At 45.0% G+C, this 15,505-nt stretch overlaps 1 protein-coding gene across 5 annotated transcripts in view; it reads right to left on the bottom strand.

Moving 5' to 3' along the window:
* Cyrib (CYFIP related Rac1 interactor B) overlaps window positions 1-15,505 on the bottom strand; it is a 112,897-nt gene that overhangs the window by 80,469 nt on the left and 16,923 nt on the right. For all 5 annotated transcript variants that reach the window (XM_090339382.1, XM_090339390.1, XM_090339385.1 and 2 more), the window contains exon 2: window positions 7,624-7,681. The gene's annotated coding sequence lies outside the window, so the exon portion shown is untranslated. The remainder of the gene's footprint in view (window positions 1-7,623; window positions 7,682-15,505) is intronic.

Consider the following 15,505-nt stretch of genomic DNA (forward strand, 5'->3'; position numbering starts at 1 on the left):
ACAGGAATGATGTGCCAGCCACAGCCTTCATGCCTCCTCTCCATCCCTCCCCAGGCAGTGAAGACAGAATGTTTTTGTGTGGGGCAGTCAGTGAACATGGCTTGCTTACATTCCTCTCCTGGTGAACTAAAAGTACCACTAGACCCCTTACTGCAGAATGGGCAGTAATTCTGAAAAGCACATACCATCTTCAATGCCATCCCAAGAGATCCATCACTAAGTGGCAGGATCTCTCTTGGAAGAGTGTCCTCTGAAGGTCACAGATGGTGCCATGCTCTGACACTTCCCAGGTCAGTGTTTAGGATGCTGATTCCATAAACTAAGCTGTCACTCCATTTCCCTGTCCTTTTGGGTTATTGTTGATCCAGTCATTGCAGCATCATAAAAAAAGAAAAGAAGAACAGAAAAGCGAAGAAAAAGGCCCTTTCAAGATGAATAACCCACATTCAGAATTTGTTTCCAAGTTATAACAAAAGAAAGGAAGACAGGAGGCTTCAGATTCTATAGAACAGTTCACGGCCGGGTGAGATGCAGGACTGACTGTGGAAATCAACAATAACAATGATAAACCTGCCTCTGGAAACATCTATTCTGCTGAGGCCAGCCCTACAGGTGGCCATTTTTCAGAGAGCAGAAGCCAGTGTGTCTGGACCCTTTGATAACACAGCCTTACTCCCTGGTCAGTTTGTGAAGAAACTAAGTTAGAAAACAAGGGCACCACAGGACAAAAATCTCCCGCCTCGATGTTTTCTAAACACTTCAGAAGTTTATTTGGTCCAGGAACACAGCTCCAACTTTGCAGAGCAAAAGGACCTTACTTGGGACAAGCCACTCTCTGAAGTCCCCAGGGAGGCTCCAGGGATGAGTGGCAGGAGAAAGAGAGCAGCTCAAATACCTTTGTCTCTAAAACCTTCCTGACTTCTGCCAACTTCCACCCCCTCATTTTGAAAACAGATGCACATTTCTCAGCCATTTCCTGAGCAGCTCTGGGGTCCACACAGGGCCAAGTGATGAAGAGCCCTCCATAAGTGCTACGGGTTTGCTACAACGAAACTAGGGAGCATGGTAGCTTGGGCTCCGATGGGAGCTTAACTCTGGCGAGAGGGTAACAATCCTAACAGACACAGGCTGACACCTCTCGACTGGCAGGGGTTCCATGTTGAAGGCCCCTCGCAAAATTTTGTCACCAATTTCTGAGAGTGTGTAGTTAAGCATAGTACTGGAGGTTAAACATCATAGGCAGATGCTCTCCCACTGTGGCCACAACCCAGTGCTTATTTTGTTTGCTTTTGTTTTTCAGATAAGGTCTAACTCTGCTTAGGCTGGCTTAGGCTGGTCTCAAACCTCTTATCTCTCGACTCCCTCCTTGCTGGGATTATAGGCATGCCCCACCACATCCACCTTGTGTTAATATATCTATATCTATATCTATATCTATATCTATCTATATATATATATCTTTTTTTTTTGCTAGTTCTGTGGCTTTAACTCGGGGCCTAAGCACTGTCCTTGGGTTTTTTCCTCAAGGCTAGTGCTCTGATCTGTCTATGTAGTCTGGCTTTGAACCTGGATCCTTCAATTTCAGCCTCATGAGCAGCTAGGATGACAGCTGGCTAAAATTTATTTTCCAAAAAAACATGAAAAGACCTGTAGTCAGATATCTTCCATCTACCTCTGGACCGGCAGGCCTTCGAGGCCTTTCAAGGTATAAATATTTCCCCAAACAACTTATACTTTCTCCATCATATATACAAGATATGTATCTATATACATGTGGGTAGGTATAAAAAATCACATATATTCCCTTTCCTACACATCAAAGCACAATATATACACTATTTTGTATATTGGTTTTAAAAGAAACAAAACAAAACAAACCTCAAGCATCTGAGGATGTGGCTAAGTGGGAGAGCACTTTTCTGAACATGAGGCCCTAAATTCAATCTCCAGTACCACAATCGTAACTAAGGAAAAAAAAAAAAAAGAAAAGGATCTGCCTTCAAAACCACTCTTTCTTGCATATGCAACCTTCTCTTCTGCAGACAGCATTACTCTATGGATATACAGTCAGACTGTTTTCTGCTGATATACATATAATTTGCTTCCAGGGTCTTGCTATTGTAAACGCTGCAGCGAATTAACATTATACACATGTGCAACTACGGAACAGATTTATAAGATACATTCTCAAAGTAAGCTGGGCTTCCGTGGCTCACGCCTATGATTCTTTCATCTTTTATTTTTATTTTTTGGTGCCTGTCCTAAGAACTGAACTCAGAGCTTAGGCATTATCCCTGAGCTTTTACATTCAAGGCTAGTGTTTTACCACATGAGCCACAGCTCTACTTCTGGATTTTTCATGGTTAATCAAAAATAAGAGTCTCATGGATTTTCCTGCTTGGTCTGGCTTCACACTGTGATCTTAGATCTCAGCCTCCTGAGTAGCTAGGATTATGGGCATGAGCCACCATTGCTTAGCTTTCAGCTTTCATACCTTTAACAGAAAAAGCAAGAGCTTGAGACTCAAGAGTTCAAGCCCCAGTAAGGGCGCACATGCGTGTGCGTGCACACGCGCGTGCACACACACACACACACACACACACACACACACAATCTCTGAAGCAGACCTGGGCATAGTGATATATAACTGTTATCCTGGGCATTAGGATCATAAGTTTGAGACCAGCCTGAGTTATGTAACATTCAAAAACAACAACAAAAAAAACACCATAAGGATGAAATTGCAGGGTCAGAGAGTATGAGCATACAAAATGTTGGCAGGCAGTGCCAAACTGTTCTTCACAAGGTTTCACTAGTTTCCACTCTCACCTGTACTACAAGGACTATGCCAGTTTCTCCACCCACCTTTACAAAGATTGTTGTGTTGTGGCATTTTGTTCTTAAAAACAGTTGTCTATTCTTGCCCCTATGAATCACCCATGACAGGATTACTTCCTTTAAATTCTGCCCTGGGGCACATCACCCAGAGATCAGAGTGTAAGAGGATGAACACAGCTATGTTTTCTCTCAGCTGGGGAAGCTAGATCTAAAATATACCAGGACATGATAAATGATACAGGACGTAAGACAGCCATACACAGTAAGACCAAAGGAGAATACACTCTTAAGAGAGGAACAACAAGGCAACACTGCCTCTGCCTCCAATTATACAAAATAATACTCATCAAAGTGGACATGGAAATAAGTGGATTTTTTCTTTGTTGTTGTTTTCTTTTTTCTTGTTTGTCTCTGAGATGTCAAGGAGGGACAGAGAAATGGAGGGACAAAGAGTAAATGAATGCAGCAGTGGTATTCACTAGACATTATGTTGAAAATAAACTATGAAAGAAAGAAAGCCAAGTATTAGTGCCTCATGCCTATAATACTAGCTACTCAGGAGGCTGAGATCTGAAGATCACAATTCAAAGCTAGCCCAAGCAGGAAACAAAGCTAGACCAGGCAGGAAAGTCCCTGAGATTCTTATCTCTAATTAGTCACCAGAACACCAGAAGTATAATGGTGGCTCAAAGAGGTAAAGCACTTTTGCCTTGAGCAAAAAATAGGTCAGGGACAACACCCGGGCCCCAAGTTCCATGACCATCAGAAAAGAAAGAAAGAGGGGGGGGGGGGAAAGGAGGGAGAGAGAGAAAATGAGCTATACATCTTGTTCAACTTGTGGATGGGGTTAACTTTACATAAAATAATAGTAATACCAATCAGTCAGTATTTATTGAAATGAACTCCAGGAAATAGAAACCTGAGGGTTTTTTCCCCCTTTTGTTTTTGTCTTGTTTGTTTATCTATGCATGAGAGTGAGTGTGAGGCATGCACAAAAATGGAGAGACAAACGGTAAACAAATAAATGCAGCAGTGAGCCAGGAGCAGTGGCTCACGCCTATAATCCTAGCTACTCAGGAAGCTGAGATCTGAGGACTGCAGTTCAAAGCCAGCCCAGGCACTAAAGAACCTGAGACTCATTTCCAATTAACCACTAGAAAAAACTGGAAGTGGGGCTGTGGCTTGAGGGGTGGGGTGGTAGCCTTGAGCTGAAAAGCTCAGGGACAACACCCAGGTCCAGAGTTCAAGCCCCATGACCCACAAAAAACAACAAAAACAAATAAACAAACAAAAAATGTAGTAGTGATACTAGACACTGTGTTGAAAATGAACAATATAACTGTGGGTCGGGATGGGATGGAAAAACTAATTCCAAGTCTAGTGACACTCACAGTAAGAGTTCAGAATTGATCACTGTGGAAATATCCACACCATAAGTTCAGCCAATGCTGCAAATCAGAGCTTTTTGTTGTCAGCTTTTCCCAGAGACTGTTGTAAACATTTTGCAGCCACTAATGCAATCTACCATGCAATCTGAGGCTCTTCTGCTCAAAGATGAGAGGAAATCTCACCTCCTTTCCTTTTCTAATAGTGGCTCTTCCTGGTCCTCTACTGTAGACAGTTCCATTTGTGCCTTCTTACTATTGGTTCATACTTCCATCTCTAGTTTTTACAGTCATTTTTCTCTGAGTGTCGTAACTGGAATCAGCCTCTACACTTGCCAACCTGAATCAAATCCCAGCTCCCGTGCTTACCTTGGGCAAGAGGGAGAAATGACCAAGTGGTTTAAAATACACCTCATCTATCAAGTACTGAGGATCAAAGTAACACCTCTTCAGCATTTCATTGAACTGAATGAATGCAACACACTTCACGAACTCATTGTCCATTTCACTAACTCTCTCCTCAGCTACATCTATTTTTCACTTCACCCTTTTGTTAGACTCTTTAATGCAATGGCTATGTTTTATTTTAGTTTAGTTGCTTTCCAGTATCCTTATTCCTTTCTCAGTATTTCTGACCTTTCTGACCTTCGTCAGTTCTCAATCATTTTCAGCATATCATTTCCTAGTCTTGTCCACAGAGTTCCATTACTTACAACTGTAGTGATTGGAGTTTTTTTTTCATTGTGAACTCATCTTCGGAACCCATCTTCAGAAAATATGGGACTCTGCATCAGGAATACACAGTGACTTCGTGTTTACCGTAGGGGTTTCACTGGTACCAGTTTTTACGCTCAGTTTGAAGAGTGTCATACTTCACATATCTCAAAATATACGTGCATTCTGCAACTATATATAGTACCCTGACAGATTTGAAATTTCCTGCTGGTAACCTTTTCTGGCTCAGTATAAACTTCCTAACAATGGAGTTTGGTTTTATTTTTGAGCTCTTTTTTTTTTTAAATTGATTTTAAAAGTTTCCTTAAGTAGTTGTACAAAGAAGCTTCAATGCGACATTAACAATTTATAAGTACAAAATGTTTTTCCTTTTTCTTGTCAGTTCTGGGACTCAAAACTTGAGTACTGTTCCCGAGCTTCTTTTGTTCAAGGGTAGCACTCTACCACTTGAGCCACAGTGCTACTTCTGTTTTTTTCTGCTTGTGTGGTACTGAGGAATTGAACCCAGGGCTTCATGTATGCTAGTCAAGTACTCTACTGCTAAGTCACATCCCTAGTCCCAAAATGCTTTTCTAGACCCTCAGTTCTACCAGGAACCTAGGCCTCATTTCTTGACTCATTTAAAATCTTAGCACCCCAGACTCTCGGTTGTATCACCTGGGTACAAAATCCCATGAAAGGCTGGCTTACATTCCTCTCTGCATCTTTCACACTGGTGGGCTGCCTTTTCATAATGACTTACTTTCATACAATTCTTCCATTTCCATCAATCTAGCATTCTTACCAAGAAGGATTCAAGCAAATCAGCTATTTCCCCAAGATGCCAACGTGTTCTAGCTCACCAAATCCAGTAGAATCACTCACCCGTGCTCACACTCTGTCTGCATTACTCAAGGGTTAGCATCTATAGTCAGCAAGGCATGGGAAAACTGGAGAGCCCATTCTTGCCAAATTCCTACAGCAGGCATCACATTGGAGACCGCACAATCGTGTGCAATGTCCAGTGTAGCTAGCTGGCCCTTCCTTCAGAACCGTATTGGGTTTCTTGAGCTGAGCACCATAAGAAATAACTGGTGTGGATCCCGGGACAACGTTGTACGCTGCTTGCAGTCTACATGAACAGGGACTACAGGAAGACACACGATGCTCATGCTCTAAAAGGCCATGGGAACAAAACCCAACAGAAGCAGCAGATCTGGGCCTCTTGTTCACATGCACTCTGAGAGAGATGCATGCTGGGTAGAAGTGGATGTAACCACCCATGCTAAATTTAGAGCTTTTCTCTCTCTACTTCGTTTGGTTTTTGTTGAGCAAGTATGTGCAGATGCAGAAAATTAGAAACACAAATCTATGATGATAAAAGTCAAATAGTGGTTTATCCCTCAGGCCATATTAACTTAAAAGAGGAACGCTGAATATTCTGATGTAGGGATGGTTAGATGGCTATCACATATTAGAATTTTATCCAGCTGGATAATTAAGACTGTGTATTTAATAGTAACTATAGTTCCATTAAAATAAAACAAAGCCCATGCCTGGACAGAGGCTGCTGTCAGCATTACACTAAAGGGCTCCTGGGACTGCCCCACCCCTGCCCCCATCCCGACCTTGGTACCACTTCTGGGGCTTAAATTCAGACCCTCATACTGCTGTTTAGCTTTTTCCACTCAAGACTGGTGCTCCCTACCACTGGAGCCACACCTTCTTCAACGTCTACCTTTTTGCTACCTACCTGCAGATAAGAGTCCAAACTCTGAGTCTCAGATCTCAACCTCCTCCGTAGCTAGGATTACAGGCGCAAGCCACCATCACCTAGCATGGCTCTTGTCTATGGAGAATCCTCCACCAGAGGCTGGAGGAGACGGAAGTACCGGTCAGCTAGAGGGCATTCAGGCTCCAAGGGCAGCTGGGGGTCTCCAGGGATACCAACTCTTAGTGGCAAGGAAAAGTAGCCACCAAGCCAGACTACAGGGATGTAGAGCTGGACCTTGGGCAAGGAGCTTCCGGCCTCTGAACTTCACCTCAACAGTGTGACGCCAGACTCCATCAACTACACAGCTCAGCATAGGATCTGCACATAGCAGATTCCAGAAATACTCACTCTTATTGCTTGCTCCTAAAGACAGGAAGGCTGGAAATGGCATCTTCTTTCCAAAATTATCCTTTAATTAATAATTTGACCCAGTGACCTTGTAGACGTTGTTCTGGAATATTTGCAGAGTGAAGCAAAGAATGCAAATGTGCTCTGAATTTACTGAGACATCAAGAATTACTTCTGCTGAGCTTTTAAGTGCATCTCCTGGCTGTTGCCCCACACAATCTTTGGGGGGGGTTGTTTGTTTCTTGTTTTTGTGCCCATAAGTGAGGCCTCAGGCTCTTGCTTAGCTTTTTCACTAAGGCTCCCACTCTACCACTTGAGCCATGCCTCCACTTCCAGATTGCAGCTAATTAGATGAGGGTAAGAGTTTCTCTGGTTTATCTGCCTGGGCTGGCCTTAAACTGAGATTCTCAGATTATAGCCTCCTAAATAAGTTAGAATTACAAGACGTGAGGCACCAGAGCCCAGTTCCCACACATTCTTTGATGTTTTTTCCTCAGTGGAACAGTATAGAGGCCAGGTCCTAGAGCCAGATAGCCTCAGTCACAGCCCAGCTCCATTACTTACCAACTTGGTAAACCTTGAAGGAATGACTCAAACTTCACCCCTCACTCAGTTTCTTCTCCTGGAAAAGAGATACAGCAAGTTAACACTGCATCATATAGAACAGGCTCTTGGTTAAATCCTAGCCACCATTTCCCACCACACCCCTGGAAATACCAAATAACATTTTATCAGTCCATTGTAGGTTACAGGGTTCTTTCGCCAACACATTTCTCATTCAATGCTCAAAACAATTCAGACATCGCAAATAAAGAAGTAATGGATCCGAGATGTGAACTAACTTGCTGATGCCGCACAGCAAGAGCAGAGACCCAAGCCTTACTCCGAAGACTAAGAAACAGTGGGCTATGTTGTCCCCAAAGCACAAGGCAGTACCAGCCTGTTCTTCAAGATTCCAAATTCTAATGGGAAGCTGCACACACTGGGCTACAGGAAGTTATGGTCCCAGCAAAACGCTCAGCTCTGGCTTGAAGCATGGCTCAGGTGACAAGGCCACCTCTCAAAAGAGAAAAACAAAACCAAGCACTTGGCTCAACTTGCCTTTGAACTGGGCTTTGTCATTCTGCCCCCTGAATCATTTCCTGGTTTAGATTTCCACTCTGCAGAGAAAAGAAAGCACACATGCACACACACGCGCCAACCAGCCTTCCTTGTCACCCTCAAAACTGGCTTACAACAACAAGAGCTTGGGAATCAAAGAGTTCACAGAGTGGTTCAATGCTATCCCGTCTAATGCAACTGCCACACATCGCATGGAGGGCTGGGCACCGACTCGATGCCCTTATTACGCGGTGCAAGTGGAAGGGAGGCTCTCGAGTCTGGTCACCCCTCCGGTGGCCTCAGATTCCTTAGGCTCACAGCACACTGAAACCTCTGGAAGCCCCTTAACTAGCCACCCTGGAGGGAGACCCCTGTCTGCTGTTCATCCCACCCTTTCTGCTGCCTCGAAGCCACCCCACCCCGCGCCCCGCTTTCTCTCCTCAGCACAAGGGTTCTTTTCCTTCTTCTCGCTAACAGTCTTCACTTTGTTGTTGCTTTGTTTTGTGTTTTTGTGCTGGCCCTGGAACTTGGTGCTGTCCCCGAGCTTTTTCCCTCAAGGTTGGCACTTTACTACATAGACCTATGCTTCTGGCTTTTTACTAGTTAATTGGAGATTAAATGTCTTACACACTTTTCTGCCCCCTGGCTGGCTTCAAACTGTGATCCTCAGATCTCAGCCTCCTGAGTGGCCACTGGCAGAGGCTTTGTTCTGGAAACAAAGTCTCCCTAGCTACCTCAGGCTGGTCTTCTACTCCTGTCTATCCTCCTTCCTCCGCCGAACAAGTTTGCCTTCGTTTGTATTCCCAGGATGGTAGGGATGGACTCAGGCCCAGTCCAGGCACACAGCACGGAAGTCTCTACAACCCAGCTGCACACCTGCCCTTGAAAGCTCTCCTTTAAACACAAGCCACAGGACGGCATATGCCCAGCGGGAGAGGGCTCAACTGAAGGACAGTCTAAGGCATGTCTTCAAATGTGTGCATGGACTCTACACATACAAACACACAAAGTCCAGTCTTCCTGGCCCCATCTTGTTTTTACCTGTTACAGCTACAGTGGGTTCTCCTGTCTAATCCTTTGATCTGCTTTTCCAAAGCAGAAAATGGGGACAGTGGCTCACTTGGGAAATATTTCAGGGCCTTGGGCAAAGTCCTAAAAATAAGAAGAGCTTGCAAACTGGCTCCCACAGAAGTCAGGCTTGCTTTGTTTTGAAGAACACAAAGGAAGTGCTAGCTGCTTGGCTTAGGGACAAACCCAGGGTAGCGGGGGGTGGAAGGGGAGGTAGGAGGAAGGTAACACAAAAAACAAGGACAACTATGTCCTTCATCCCAAGAGAGGCACAGAATGAACCAGACCCTCTTGCCTCTCCCAGGACATACCCTGGGCTCCCGAGCCACCTGACCTGGGACGGGTTACCTGCCGTCGGGTCCCTCCCCAGCCTCTGCTGCGGACTGAGGACCAGACAGCTCCAACATCCCCTGAGTACCAGGGCCCATGAACTCAAGACTCTCCAGCTTGGGACCTCAGATCAGGGGGACAATTCCAGGCAGACAAGATCTCATGCTTCTGAGCAGCTGGGATTACAGGCATGAGTCACGGGCACCCAAGCCATGTTTTTAAAAGAAGCATGAGCATGTCTAAATGCATGGCTCTTAAGCCACTAGGCTCAGACATATTGCTTATTGGAGGAGAAAGCTCTAATGTTGACACGTGCAGGAAAAGCGCTCTCCCAGGCCCAGCCATGCCACACTACCACCTGTCCTGGTGCTCACAGGAGTAAATCCATTTATGAAGATACCAGGAATCTTTTAGAGATTGTCTATATTTTTTGGTGATATATATTCTTCAAGTAAATCCTCTATTATGTGATCTAAGGCTACGATGGTATTTTTTAAAGAACAAGCTTTGCAAATTACTTCATCTTTGTCTTTTAAAGTTTGTGGGAGAGAGCTAGGCTGGGTCCCTATCGTAGTCTTTTAAAGTTTATTATTAAGCAACTTTACTGTAACATCAGCGTCAATATTAAAGATAATGTTTTTGCCGGGCATCTCCTAGACACTTAGAAGGCTGAGATCTCAGGATTGTAGTTCAAAGCCCAGGCAGGAATGCCTGTGAGACTCTTATCTCCAATTACTTACCAAAAAGCCAGAAATGGAGCTGTGGCTCAAATAGTAGAACACCAGCCTTGAGTATAAAAAAACCCAGGTCCTGAGTTCGAATCGCAGTACTGACTGGCACCAGAATAAGGAAAACGGGCTGTAGATATGGGCAGATTATTCCACTGGGCACAGCAAACAAAAATCTCAAGAGCTGCTTGCCACTGAAATTGAAGTGGACGTATTTTTTGTTGTTCATTTTATGCAAGTGAAAGGACATCTGTGGCTAGTCCAGGATTTTAGTGCCAGCCCTGCACAGGTAGACAGGATGGAACCCAGCTAGCTGGGCCCAGCTCTCCAGGTAATTCTCATGAGGGATGGGGCTGAGAAAAGCCAGGCCAGGATAACTCATTAATCAAGAGAATCCCCTGGGAAATCTGATCTGCAAGCGAAGAAGTCTTTGTAATTAAATAAAACAGCAGATGTAAAAGTACCCAATGGTGCCTATTACCCAGAAGACAATAAATGTTAATTAAATAAGAAAATACCACTCAAATAATCACTTCTACCACTCCATGAATCCATCTTGTAGTATTATTGGCTTGTCACTTTTTTTTAACCATGATTCACTCTATCCCAATTAAGAAAATTATAAATTTACACCCATAATCCCGTTCATTTACAAGAGCTCCATAAGCTTTCCAACAACCTTTAATCATTTCATTTAATAAAAACTTCCCTAGAACAGTAACTAATAGTAAATATGTATATTTATGACTATTCAGAATTATTTTAATGTAGGACTCATGTTCCTTTTCCTAACTCAACTGAATTATATTTATTTCATATTCTTAGGAGGTATCTAAACGAAATAGAACAATGCTTAAACAAACAATGAAACTGGCCTTTTGGACAAACCATTTCTTTTCTTTTTACAGTTTTATGGAAGAAATAATAAATACAATCATTGAAGAGCAGGTAACTTATTTAAGTCCAAAGCTTGTGCTAATTGTTACTGTATCTGACTTTGTTGCCTGGTATCTTGTATATTCATTTATTTGATTAGTTGAAATAGAAAAGGGAAGGGGGAAACAAGATGATTGGGAGGAGGTAGGGGGAGGGAAATGGGAACAAAAACATGAGAAGGAATACCAGTGTATGGGAAGTAATGCAGCTACTATCTGGCTAATGTAACTGTAACCCCTGTATACATTATAATAAAAAAAATTACTTCGATATTCCTCAAAGGAATTAGTTATAATCTGTTCCTGCCAGAAGTTTGGCCTTGTGGTAGAGTGCTTGCCTAACATACATGAAGACCTGGGTTCCATTCCTCAGTACTACATACACAGAAAAAGCCAGGAGTGGTGCTATGGCTCAAGTGGTAGAGTGCTAGCCTTGAGAAAGCCCAAGGACAGAGCTCAGGCTCCGAGTTCAAGTTCTAGTGCTAGTATGCATGGATACACACACAGAGAAAGACAGAGAGAGAGAAAGAGAGAGAGAGAGAGAGAGAGAGAGAGAGAGAGAGTGTGGGAGGGAGGGAGGGAGGGAGGGAGGGAGAGGGAGAGGGAGAGGGAGAGGGAGAGGGAGAGGGAGAGGGAGAGAGAGATTAATCTAATCCCTAAGAATGCATTTTCAATATAAGGGATTCCAATGCACTCTTGTACACAAGCTTTTTTTTTTGCCAGTCCTGGGGCTGGCACTCAGGGTTTAGGTGCTGTCCCTAAGCTTTTTTTTGCTCAAGGCTAGCACTCTACCACTTAAGCCACAATGCCACTTCTGGCTTTTTCTGTGAATATGATGCTGAGGGATGGAACCCAGGACTTCATGCATGCTAGGCAAGTGCTCTCCCGCTAAGCCACATTTCTGGCCCTGCACACAGCATTTTAAAAGCCCCTTCTAATAAATAGAATATATGTAAATGAATATATATAATATATGTAATTCATATAATTCTAATATGTAGAATATATGTAAAAGAAAGAAATAGAATGTCAGACTTTTCAGTGCATGTTCACCCTCAGTATGCCAGCTCCACACATTTGGGGCTTGCCGTGGATGTTGTTGTTTGTTTTTAATTTCCAAATTTATTAAATTAATTTGAGAAACTTACATTGATGTTGTTTTTTGAGATAGAATGTCTGACTCTAGGATCCACCAGGGACTTGTAAAGATTCTCTGCTGCCTTTCTTTCCCAGAGTGGCCAGGGTTCCTTTGACGTGTTTTGCTACGCTGAGATGTGAACACAAAAGCCACTAGGGCTGCTGTTGGTCATGGGCTATGTTCTGGAAGACTGTAACCTGTTGATGAGAAGCCCATTTGTGGGGAGGGAACCGCTGGGGAATGGCCTGTGCCCCGGGGAGATAGGGCCCAGCGCTCTGCCCCATTCTCCACCCAAAAGATAAGACAGCACCAGGGCCTCCTGGAACTCTGAATCTCTTCCAGAATCAAATGCTGCTGTGTGATAAAAAATAAATACACAGTGTCTACATTTCCCCCAAGACTCTGACTACATGACTGCACTCACATTCTTCCCACTAGCTCTATCTACTCTTTCCATATTTTAAAATATTCCTAGCTGGCATAGATGGCTCACAGCTTTAATCTTAGCTATTCAGGAGGCTGAGGTCTGAGGATCATGGTTCAAATCCAGCCCCAGACAGGCAAGTCTCCACCAATTAACTACCTAAATCTGGAAGTGGAGCTGTGATTCAAGTGGTAGAATGCTAGCCTTGAGTGAAAGAGCTCAGGGACAGAACCCAGGCCCCGAGTTCAAGCCCCAGTGCCGGCACATACATATACACACACACACACGACCATGTGTGCACACACATTTCTAATGAGTATCATTTGCAATTCAGACCAGCCACCAGAATAAAGCAATAACGTTAACTCTAAGTGTGTACTTCAACACCTGGTCTTCCCTTGTTCTTTCTTGGGTCCTCTTCCCTTCATCTTATAAAACATACCATGCAGGCAGCAGGCACCAAGAGGGCAACAGCTTACTATGTGCTGAGCAGCCCTGTGTGTCAGAGCCTCCAGACCCTCCCAGTTGGCCCCAGACCCTGTGTTCAGCTGGCCCTACCCTTTGGCAAAGCGAGGACAAGGCCAGTGTGGGCAGCACGTGCCTAGCTACTCAGGAGGCTGTGATTGGAGGATTGCACTCTCAAGCCAGACCTGGTGGACAAATGAGAGACTCGTCTCCAAGTTAGCTGCAAATAGTGGTATGGCTCAAGTGGTAAGGCAATCATCTCGCAAGAGTCTGAGGCCCTGTGTTCAAGGCCCGATATCAGTGCCAAAAAGTCAAATGGGATAAAGTGGGAACAAGCAAGTGAGCTGACGTTTCTAAGCTGGTAACCGGGTGGTTTGTCAGGCGCTTTGGGCTGTCTTGAGAGGCAGAGAAGATTCTCCCTGCTCGGATCACTCTGATTGAGTTGGGGGGACCCGCGCGGCTGCGTTCACCTGGCGCCCTGCCTGTGTTCATTCTGCGGTGGATGGCACCTGCGGCCAGTGGAATTCAGTTCCTGCCCTGCAGGTGGGTGCTCCCTCACAGTGCTCCTCAGACTGGACCTGAAGAGGCCTACTTGGAGTAACATTCCTCTCCGGGTGCTGACACTGAGAAGAGCACGAAGTGACTGGGAGAGCCTCATGTCCCCATGTCCCAGTGTTCCTTCGGTAACAGTCCCTGCCATTGGAGGCAGGGCTGTGGGCATGGCCGCTCAAGGTCAAGTGCTCTCAGAACTTCCTGTCCTGAGGCATATCTGCGCTGTCCCATCCCAGCCACAGGCCTGCTGAGACTCCCAGGCTGTCTAACACCTCTGAGCATTTCGTTTAAATTCAATATCTCTCATTTTTTTGTTTCATGCCTTTGCAGTATGGGGGTTTGCACTCAGGGCCTGTGACCACCCACTCTGCCATGCCTCCAGCCTTCTTGTGTACTGGTGATTTTTTTTTTTTTTTTTGCCAGTCCTAGGCTTGAGCTCAGGGCCTGAGCACTGTCCTCGGACTTTCTTAAGGCTAGAGCTCTACCACTTGAGCCTCAACACCACTTCTGGCTTTTTTCTATGCATGTGGTACCAAGGAATCGAGCCCAGGTCTTCGTGCATGCTAGGCAAACATTCTACACTGGGCCAAACTCCTGGCCCCCTGTACTGGTGTTTTTTGAGAGAAAACCTCACTTCCTGCCTGGGTCCCTGTGGTGCCAGGATGACGGCACACACCACTGTACCCAGCTTCTTCTGTTCAGATACAGTCCTGGGGACCATTCTGCCGCAGCTGGCTCAGAGTGGCCGTCCTCCCTACCTGAGGCCCCTTGTGTGGCTAGCATGACAGACACAATCAGTACTGAGGAAAGGCCTGGCTGCTCTGCCTGGATTGGCCTCCAACTGCGATCCTCTGGACCTCAGCCTTCCAAGTAAGCAAGCTTGCTCTTTCACTTGAATCAACATGAACAGCCCTGGGTAGCCAATGGCTGCATTATGGAACTGCTGGGCTCTGGCTTACCTGCTCGAATGACAGTTTTAAGTGACTGCTCTCAAAGATGGGAGGAGTGCAGGGGGCAGGGGGCAGGTGGACCTTAGGCCAGATCCTGACTTGATCTTCACTGACAAGGCACATGATGTCTCAGGGAAGCTTGCTTCTTCATCCATAACCCTTCAGACGTACTGTCTATTCAGAAAGTGTCTAGCCCACAGTTAGAACTTCCAGAAATAGGATTTTTCTACACACAGCCAAACTAAAATTACGTAAACATGTTAGAAAATCTGCTGTTGGACGAAAAAGTGAAAATGTAAGGATCACTGGACCAACACAATTTCAGCCTGTTTTTAATTCTAATTGTAACTACCACAGCCGGCCTCCTCAGCTTGCCATGCATTGGTTTTTGCCAGTGGTAATCTCCAGATCACTAATACCGTGCAAAACACACACACACACTCGCACTGAGTAGGGCATGGTAGTTCATGCCTATAATCTCAGCCACAGAGTGAAGGCAGAGGGAAGACTGCCACTTCCAGGCCAGCTTAAGCAAAGTCACCAAGACGCTGTCTCAAAAGCAAACATAAGCTGGGTGGCTCTCACCTGTAATCCTAGCTACTCAGGAGGCTGAGATCTGAGGATCAAGGTTCAAAGCCAGCCCGGGCACAAAAGGACCTGGGATTCTTATCTCCAGTTAACCTCTAGAAAAGGGAAGTGGGGCTTGGCTAAGAGTAGGATGGTAGCCTTGAGTTGAAGAGCTCAGGGACAGTACC

Source organism: Megascapheus bottae, chromosome 9, assembly GCF_031878675.1.
Source record: "Megascapheus bottae isolate mThoBot1 chromosome 9, mThoBot2.hap1, whole genome shotgun sequence".
NCBI lineage: Eukaryota > Metazoa > Chordata > Mammalia > Rodentia > Geomyidae > Megascapheus > Megascapheus bottae.